Source organism: Macrotis lagotis, chromosome 1, assembly GCF_037893015.1.
Source record: "Macrotis lagotis isolate mMagLag1 chromosome 1, bilby.v1.9.chrom.fasta, whole genome shotgun sequence".
In the NCBI taxonomy this organism is placed as follows: Eukaryota; Metazoa; Chordata; class Mammalia; order Peramelemorphia; family Peramelidae; genus Macrotis; species Macrotis lagotis.
Window position 1 is genome coordinate 16,859,328 of NC_133658.1, and position 8,974 is coordinate 16,868,301.

An 8,974-nucleotide genomic window follows, 5' to 3' on the forward strand; every position below is an offset into this window, starting at 1 on the left:
CCGCGCGCATGCGCCAGCCGCCACGCCCTGCCCCCCCGGCCCGAGCCGGCCGCCTCGGCGGGGGCGGCCGCTGATTGGCGGAAGCCGAGGGCTATGCAAATGAGCGGGCCAGTGCGGCAACGGGGGGCTGGGGTCCGCCGAGGGGCGGGGCCCGGGGGAGGGGAGGGGCGAGGCCCCCGCGCCGCTGCGGCCGCGGCCCCGGCGCGGGGGGAGGGGCGGACCGGGGCGGCGGCGGCCCGGCTGGGGTGACCGTGGCCGAGCCAATGGCCGGGGCCGCGCTGCCGAGGCCGCGCTGCGGAGGCCGGCCACGCCCTGCGGAGCCCCGACCCTCCGACTGCGCGGGGAGGCTGCGGCCGCCACGCCCCGCGCCCGGGGGCCCAGGGAGCCGCCCCCCAGGATCGGAAGACTGCAGGTGGCCCAGCAAGGGCCGGTGGCATCCCTGAGGTGCCACAGCCAGCTGCGCCGGCTACCCGGGGCCCTCGTGGCACCATGAAAGGGAAGGGCCCTCGAGATGCCAACCTACCTTTACAGAAGAGAAAACTGGTCCAACAAGGACCGGTGGCATCCCTGAGGTCCCACAGCCAGCTGCACTGGCTACCCGGGGCCCTCGTGGCACCATGAAAGGGAAGGGCCCTCGAGATGCCAACCTACCTTTACAGAAGAGAAAACTGGTCCAACAAGGGACCGGTGGCATCCCTGAGGTCCCACAGCCAGCTGCACTGGCTACCCAGGGCCCTTGTGGCACCATGAAAGGAAGGACCAGGGGGGGTCTAAACCTCACCTCAGGTGTCACTTATTGGAAGGACCTTCAGATTCACAGAATCTAACCTTCGTTTTATAGAAGAAAAAAATGTGACCCAGCAAAGGACAGCGACTTCCCTAAGGTCCCACAGCTAGCTGCGCCGGCTACCCAGGGCCCTGTGTGGCACCATGAAAGGGAAGGGCCCTCGAGATGCCAAACTGCCTTTACAGAAGAGAAAACTGGTCCAACAAGGGCCGGTGGCATCCCTGAGGTCCCACAGCCAGCTGCGCCGGCTACCCAGGGCCCTTGTGGCACCATGAAAGGGAAGGGCCCTCGAGATGCCAACCTGCCTTTTACAGAAGAGAAAACTGGTCCAACAAGGGCCGGTGACTTCCCTGAGGCCGGCTACCCAGGGCCCTTGTGGCACCATGAAAGGGAAGGACCAGGGGGGGGGTCTAAACCTCACCTCAGGTGTCACTTATTGGAAGGACCTTCAGATTCACAGAATCTAACCTTCGTTTTATAGAAGAAAAAATGTGACCCAGCAAAGGACAGCGACTTCCCTAAGGTCCCACAGCTAGCTGCGCCGGCTACCCAGGGCCTGTGTGGCACTGTGAAAGACAAAGGCCAGTGGCCTGAATCCTGCCTCAGCTGTTTATTCTTACCTGGGTGTCCCTGGTAAGTCCTCCCTGAAACTTCAGTTTCTCACCTGTAGAAGCAGGGAATGCTTCTAGATCACATCAGATTTGCCTCCAAATCTAGTATTCTTGCAACTCAAACTGGGTGACTTCTCTGTTGACCTTCTGAGCTCCCCATCTTTTCACCCTTCCTGTAGTCAGACCACAGACACTAATAGACCCAAAGAGGGAAACCTAGCTGGACTCTCCTTTGCAGTCCCCCTCAAATCCCCCAAAGTCCCCAAAAGCTCCCTGAGGAGCCCTCTCCCCCAAATGAAAACCATTAAATAAGAAGCAGATTGGACGAGAAAGTGGCCACCACACCTTTCAAGGAACTCCAAGCAGGTTTAAGCTAAGGATAAGGGAGACATCCTCCCACCAGTCATCCCAAAAGATAGAAGCTGGACCCAGGCAGGCAGAGGAAGAAGGGAGGGAAGTAAATATTCTCCCCACTTTTCACACTAGGTAAACAAAGGAAGCCCACCCAAGTCAAGGTCAGAAGAACCAAAGTTTGACCCCCATATTCCAAGATTTTTACAGGGAAGCCAATGACTGCCTCTACCTTAGGTACCATTCCAACTGTCATTTGCTATTCCTGGGAAGAGACTGGAGAAGCCCAAACACAACCATCCTCCCTGCCAGGGGATGGTGAGGTAACCTGGTAGAGGCCTGACTTTGGAGCCAGAGGACCTGAGTTCAAATCCAGACCCTGCCTGTGAGACCTTGGACAAATGATGTAACAACTCTGAGCATCAGTTTCCCCATCTGTAAAATGAGGACTTTGGATCAGATGACTCTAGGGTCCCTTCCAATTCTAAATCTGATTCCACCATTTAATTCAACCATTTAGGGGGCAAGTGAAAGGGAGTTGGTTCCATTGTCCTACAGGCACACATTTACATGATCAGTGCTACAAATAGGAAATCTGCCCATAAACTCAACTTGGAAAGAGAGTCAGGGTGGAGAACAGGAATAGAAAATGTACACAAGATCCATAAGAATAGGCTCCCCCAGAGGCTGACCAGTGGGAGAAGGGGACAGCAGATAAAGGCCACAAGATGACCAACATGGGGGGGGGGGGGGGTCAGGGCTGGACTGGACTAGGAAAAACTCACCTAACATTTCCGGATCGGTAGCTGCAATACTGATACTGATCCTAAGGGAATGGGATCCTCACTAGAGTCAAATCTATCACTCCCTTGCATGTCAGACCCTGGAAAAAGTCCTGCTCATTTGCCCTAGTTACAGCTCAGTACAGAGATTAGTAGAAAAGCATATCTACATATGAGTTATGATAATATTAGCTATATAAAAACATATGATGTAATAATAATTTATAATATTCAGTGATATCAGCCATATAATGATATCTAATATAGTGATTTATAATGTGGGTATGATAATTTTATATTAGCCATAATAATTTATAACATGAATATAATAATTTCATATTAGCCATATAAAATATATGATGTAATCATAATTGATAATATGATATAATAAATTGGTGATAATATTATCCATATAATTATATCTAATGTAATAATGTAGATATGATAATTTTATAATATTAGCCATAATAATTTATAACATAGATATAATAATTTTATAATATTAGCCATAAAATATATAATATAAAATTGTATTATATGGATATGATAATTTTATGATAACATTTGCTGTGTAATAATAATTTATAATATAGCTATAATAATTTTCCTTGACTTGTCTAGAATATCTGCCCTGATCTGGTCTGTTGAATAACCCTCCCTCACTGAAATCTTGAATTTGCTTTTTTATTCACCCACTTGATTCAATCTTCCCTATACGAAAAAAGAATCAGCCCTCTAATTAGTTGATACACAATTAGCAGAGCCCCTTAACTCCTACCTTTGCAGACAGGCCTTAAATAAGATATGAGCTCAGAAAGCATCTTTCCCAGTGACATTCTTTCATTCTTTTCCTGATAATTTTACTGACTACTACTCCTCTCTATAATCTTACAAAGATACCTAGAAAGCTCAATTCAGACTCAGAGAATCTGATTGAAATCCTGACTCAGCTACCTGTGACCTTGAGCAAATCCCTTCCTTCTGCCAGCCTCCGTTTCCTCCTCTGTAAAATGAGGGATTTGGACTAGATGAGCTCTAAGGTACTTTCCAGCTCTAAATTTATGATCTTGGTGGGATTCTCAGAAAGGGAAAGGAAATCTAAGGGAAGGTCAGGGTCCAGATTCAATAGGAGGAATTGAAGAACAGCCCCCCCAGATCTGCTGCCTTCTGGTACTTTGGGGGACCTGGGTATGAGGACACATGCTTATACATTGCTGCAGGTTCGATTAAACTGTGAATTTGGTGGATAACATGGGAGTCTCCTCCCCCCACCCCACCAACTGTCTAACATCTGGATTTCTCCACAGATTTTACTAAAGAGCTAAAAGTAAAGTGAGTTGATGTCAGCAAATATTGTTGTCAGCAAGCAAGAATCAAAGTCCTGGGGCTGAGGAAGCATAAAGCCCCATCCTCACCACCTGGGGAGTATTTCTCAGCCTGCACTACTTTCTCTTTGTCCTTTTAAAAGCATGGGGGTAGGGAACAATGTCATCAACCAAGTCAACTGTCACATGCAAATTGTTCATAATGGAAAGTTTCCATCCATCCTGATAATATCTTATGCATTTTCAAAGCCTATATGGTTTCTATTTACAGATTCTAATAAGGATGTTCTGTACTGAGTTTTTCCATATTATTTCTTCAAACTGGCCCACTAGCTATTCCCCCGTCCTTAAAATCCCATTTCCTATCTCCACTCCTTTTCAAATACTGCTCTGTCTGTCTGCCATTGTGCTGACACATGACCTCAGTTGCTTCAGACTTCTCTTATCAATTTAGATGGCATCTTCTACTTGAAGCCTTCCCTGCTTTCCAAATCCAAATCTTCTTCCTGTCTTCAGTTTACTTTATATTTCCTGATCTGGGAACATATTTTCCTTTGATACCAAACTCCTTAGGGTCCAGAACAGTTTAATATTTGTCTTACACACAGTAGGGTTGTTCTTTTTTTTAAATTGAGGAGAGGATAATTTTAGCACTGTTTTTATCAGTACAAAGACTAGTATATAAGAATTCCTTTACATAGTTTTAATAATATTAGCCCTATAATCCCTCAAGCAAAGTAGGTAGCCTGTAACCCAGAGATCTGACTTGGCCAGGATCACACCACTAGTCTGTGCCAGAGGGATGCCTGGATTCCTAGGCTTTTGGACTCTGTTGGACCTCTCTAACCACTCTATCACACTACTTCTCAATGGGTGGTTGATAAGTGGCTTTTGAATTAATCCTTCCACTCTGACACTTCTGTTACATCACTGTGTGATGTCGATGAACCCAAGTTCTAGATATGCCAATGGAGCCCATGCTTGGGAAAATCTTAATAATCTGGAAAGGTTTCAGCTATAAGACCAGGTCATCTATGATCTAATCCAATCCAACAAGTATTTATTAAGAACCTACTGTGGGGGCAGCTAGGTGGTCCAGTGGATGGAGCACTGACCTTGGATTCAGGAGGACAGGAGTTTGAATCCATCCTCAGACATTTGCCACTTACTAACTGTGTGATCTTGGGCAAGTTACTTAACCCTGATTGCCCTGCAACCAGGGCCATCTCCACTCATCCTGATTCATATCTGACCACTGGACCCAGATAGAGAAAGTGAGGCTGGTGACTTAGCACAGCATCCCCCTCACTCAAATCCAATTCAAGTGCTTGTCATGGCATCATCTCCCTGAACAAAAACAACATTACAATTACCTAGTTGTGTGACCCTGGGCAAGTCACTTAACCCCTTCACCTTGCAAAAAAACAAACAAACAAAAAAGAACCTACTGTGTGACTAAAATCTGTCTTGGCTTGGAGTCTAAAGGAACCTTTGCAGTTTCCACTCCTTATTTGACCCTGGTGGACAATAATAGGCAAAAACAGTGGAAGCCCGCCTTCTTCCATGCCCACAGAGGCAGGACGGTCATAAATTGAACAAGGCAGGCCAAGGCCATCTTAGACAATGTTAACAGGACCATTAGTTCTATAAGATTGTTATAAATGCTGTGATAAAACACAATGTAACAGCTAAGAGCGTTGGACTTGGTTACAATGGATCAGCAATGTTACTGGTTACCGCCTCCCTCAGTGTTACACTGGGTGGCACATTGCCCTCTACTGCCTTGGCCCCTGACCATATGTTCCCTTGCTGGCACGGATAGTAATGGCTTGGTTCAGTCTCTTGTTTTCGGTAAGTCACGCCCTCACTCCCTCTAGTTTCCCCCTTTTGTAAAACAAGGGAAATCATTCCTACCTCTCTAGCTCACAAGGATTCTCCAAAGGACCATGGGCAAGATTTTTATGTTGTCAGTCCTAATGGACAGTCTATCAAATTCTAGAGACTGGAGCAGGAAATGCAGACAGGAAGATTTGGTTTTCTTCTGAAAAAGAGCTAAAAATAATAATAATAATTTTTCAAAGCCCACGTATGCTGCAATTTAAGACTTCAGGTGTGGTTTTGGATGTTGCCAAAAGAGCTTAAAATGAATGCAATAGTGAAAAAATATATCTGCTTTGTCAAAAGCCAAGGGCATAGTTAGGACATTGGAGCCTCTGTTCTTTCTGTACATGAGGAGAGAAAAAAGGTCACCTATTCTTGAAACCTAAATTTCTGGAAAATACCCAAAGAGTAGCAACCAATATAATTGAACCTGGGTTCAAAATCTTGGGTCTGTTAGTTATTATCTGAGTCACATCCCATTCTGGGTCTTCAATTTCTTATCTTCAGAATGAAGAGGCTGGCAGACATTGGTATTTTGGAGTCAGGAAGACCTGGGACCTGGGATCAAATACCACATGAGGAATTTACTGAGTGAGTCACTTCCCTTCTCTGTGCCTCATTTTCCTCAATTGTAAAACGAGGGGGTGGGTGTTGGACTTCATGATCTCTTCTTCATGATTTCTTCTTCAGGGTCTCTTCTAGCACAAAAGTTCTCAGTATCTTGCTTATCGAGACCTACCTCTCCTACCCACACTGGGGGTTGGGAGGGCAACTAAATGGTGCAGTGGATGGATGGATGGATGGATGGATGGATGGATGGATGGATGGATGGATGGATGGATAGGTGGAGACTGAACTTGTGATTTCAATGGGATAAGGAACTTCCAGGGAGTCAGTAGCTAGAGAGACTCCCCTAGAGTCGGGAAGACCTGAGTTCAAATCCAGCCTCAGATATGGACCAGCTGTTAACCCTGACTGCCTGGCATTCAGGGCCATCTCCAGTCCTATCTGGATCCATATCTGGCCACTGGATCCAGATGACTTTAGAAGAGAAAAAGAGACTGGTGACTTAGCACAGCCCCTCCTTCCCTCAAATCCAATTCACATGGCTATCTCAGTATCACCTCCCTAATGTCATGGTCTTCTTTGAGAATGAAGGATAAACATCATCACCCACATTGTCTTCTCTCTTGTCTCTCCTTCCTTCATCTCTCCTTTCCCTTTCTCTCCCCCCTTTCTTCTTTTTTGCTTTCTCCTTCCTTTTCTTTTTTCCTTTCTTCTTTCCCTCTCCTCTTTCTCTCCTTTCTATCTCCTTCCCTCTTTCTTTCCTTTATTTTTTCTATCCTTCCTTTTTTCTTTTCCTTTATTCTTTCCCTCTCCTCTTTCCCTCTTTCCTTCCTTTTTTCTTTTCCTTTATTCTTTCCCTCTCCTCTTTCCCTCTTTCCTTCCTTTTTTCTTTTCCTTTATTCTTTCTTTCCTTTCTTCTATTCCTCCCTCTTTTCTCTCCTTTCCTCCACTCTGCCTTCCTTCCTTTTCATGATTTTGGGGATTGGACGTTTGGTTTCATTACTACAGGGAAATCTAGCAAAGATCCCTCCATCCACTCTGCAACTTTTCAGAGTCACCCAGAGAATTACCAAGTTAAGCAACAAGCCCAGGGTCACTGAAAGTATGTAGCAAAGGCTGGACTTGTCCCCTGTGCAGTTTCTCCGAGAGAACCAACAATCATCAGTCTAAGACTTCTTTTAAAAGAACACAGAAGTAGGTTGCCAAAAGTCTGGGCCAGAATATGAAGTTGGGAACAAAACCTGCCTCAAAATCAAGATGATTTTGGCTATTTTCCAAATGAAAAATTTTCCAGATTTCTAAAACTATCAATATGTTTTTTGTAAAAGATCAAGAAAGGAGAATAAGGCAGCTAGGTGGCACAATGGATAGAGCACTGGCCCTGGAGTCAGGAGTACCTGAATTCAAATCAGGTCTCAGATACCTAATAATTGCCTAGCTGTGTGAGAGATCTCCCAACATCAAAATTCCTTCCAACAATGAAAATTGTCAACTGGACTAGAATTTAAAGGGGGAAAAGAGGACTGTGGGCCTATAAAAGATTAAATAGCTTGCCCCTTGCAATAGAGCTGGTATGTATCAGAGTTAGAGCTTCAATGAGGGGCTTCCTGATTCCAAGGCAAGTCTCCTCATTCACTTCACCATATTGCATGTCTCCAGCAAGACAAAGAAACAAAATAAATGTTTAAGTTTGAGGTTCATAAACTAAGGTATCACCCAGCCTTCTCTCTTTTCCATACTTCAGCCTATTTCAGAGTTGAAAGGGATCTCAGGAAAGATTTGATCCAACCCAGACCTGAAAAGAATCTCTATTACCTTCTCTACAATTGGCACCTCAGACTTTGCTGGGAAGAGCTCCAAGGAGGAAGAAGGTCAGGACCCCTTGAGTTGGTCCAGATCATCTCTGGAAACCTCTAATTGTAATGGAGTTTGGATTTTGTTTTTTGTTTGTTAGTTTGTTTGTTTTGTTTTCTGAACATCAAGTCTCAGTTAGTTTTTCCATTTTCAACCCATTTTGCTTAGTTCTCCCTCTGGAGGTAAATAGGGCAAGCCTGGTCCATCTTCTAGGAGATAGCCTTCAAATACTAGTACCCAGATGATCCTCTTTTTCTACTTACAAGCCTTTGTCATTGTTTTACCAGACACTCATTTGTGTCCTTTGTCTAAAGAGGGAGGGACAGGTTGCACTCTGCCCCCCAGTCAACATGCCTCAACACTGCCCTCTGGTGTGTGACACAAAGCATTCTTATTTATTTCTTCAATTATTGGACTATGGACAAAACAAGGTAGGGAGGGAGGAAGGGAAAAAAGGAGGGAGGCAGGAAGGGAGAAAGGAAAGAAGGAAGGGAGAAAGGAAAGAAGGAAGGAAGGAAGGAAGGAAGGAAGGAAGGAAGGAAGGAAGGAAGGAAGGAAGGAAGGAAGGAAGGGAGGGAGGGAGGGAGGAAGGGAGGGAGGGAGAAAGGAAAGTATGATGGGAGGGAGAGACGAAAGATGGTAGGAAGAGAAGGGAGGGAAGGGAAACTAATGTTTAGCTTAGTGTTATTTGTATTGGAGTTTGATACTATTGGACAGGACAGGAAGACCTCAGTTCAAATATTAGCTCATCTCTTACTAGCTATGTGACCCTGGACAAGTCACTTATCCTGGGTTTGCCTTGGTTTCCTCCCCTAT

General features: G+C 45.4%; 1 long non-coding RNA gene across 1 annotated transcript; it reads left to right on the top strand.

Annotated features, from left to right (window-relative positions):
• The first annotated feature begins 959 nt into the window (after window positions 1–959).
• On the top strand, window positions 960–8,145 carry LOC141494021 (uncharacterized). The gene is made up of 3 exons (XR_012470376.1): window positions 960–1,420; window positions 6,245–6,328; window positions 8,049–8,145. It is a non-coding gene; the product is annotated as an uncharacterized LOC141494021 (long non-coding RNA).
• The last annotated feature ends 829 nt before the right edge of the window (window positions 8,146–8,974 follow it).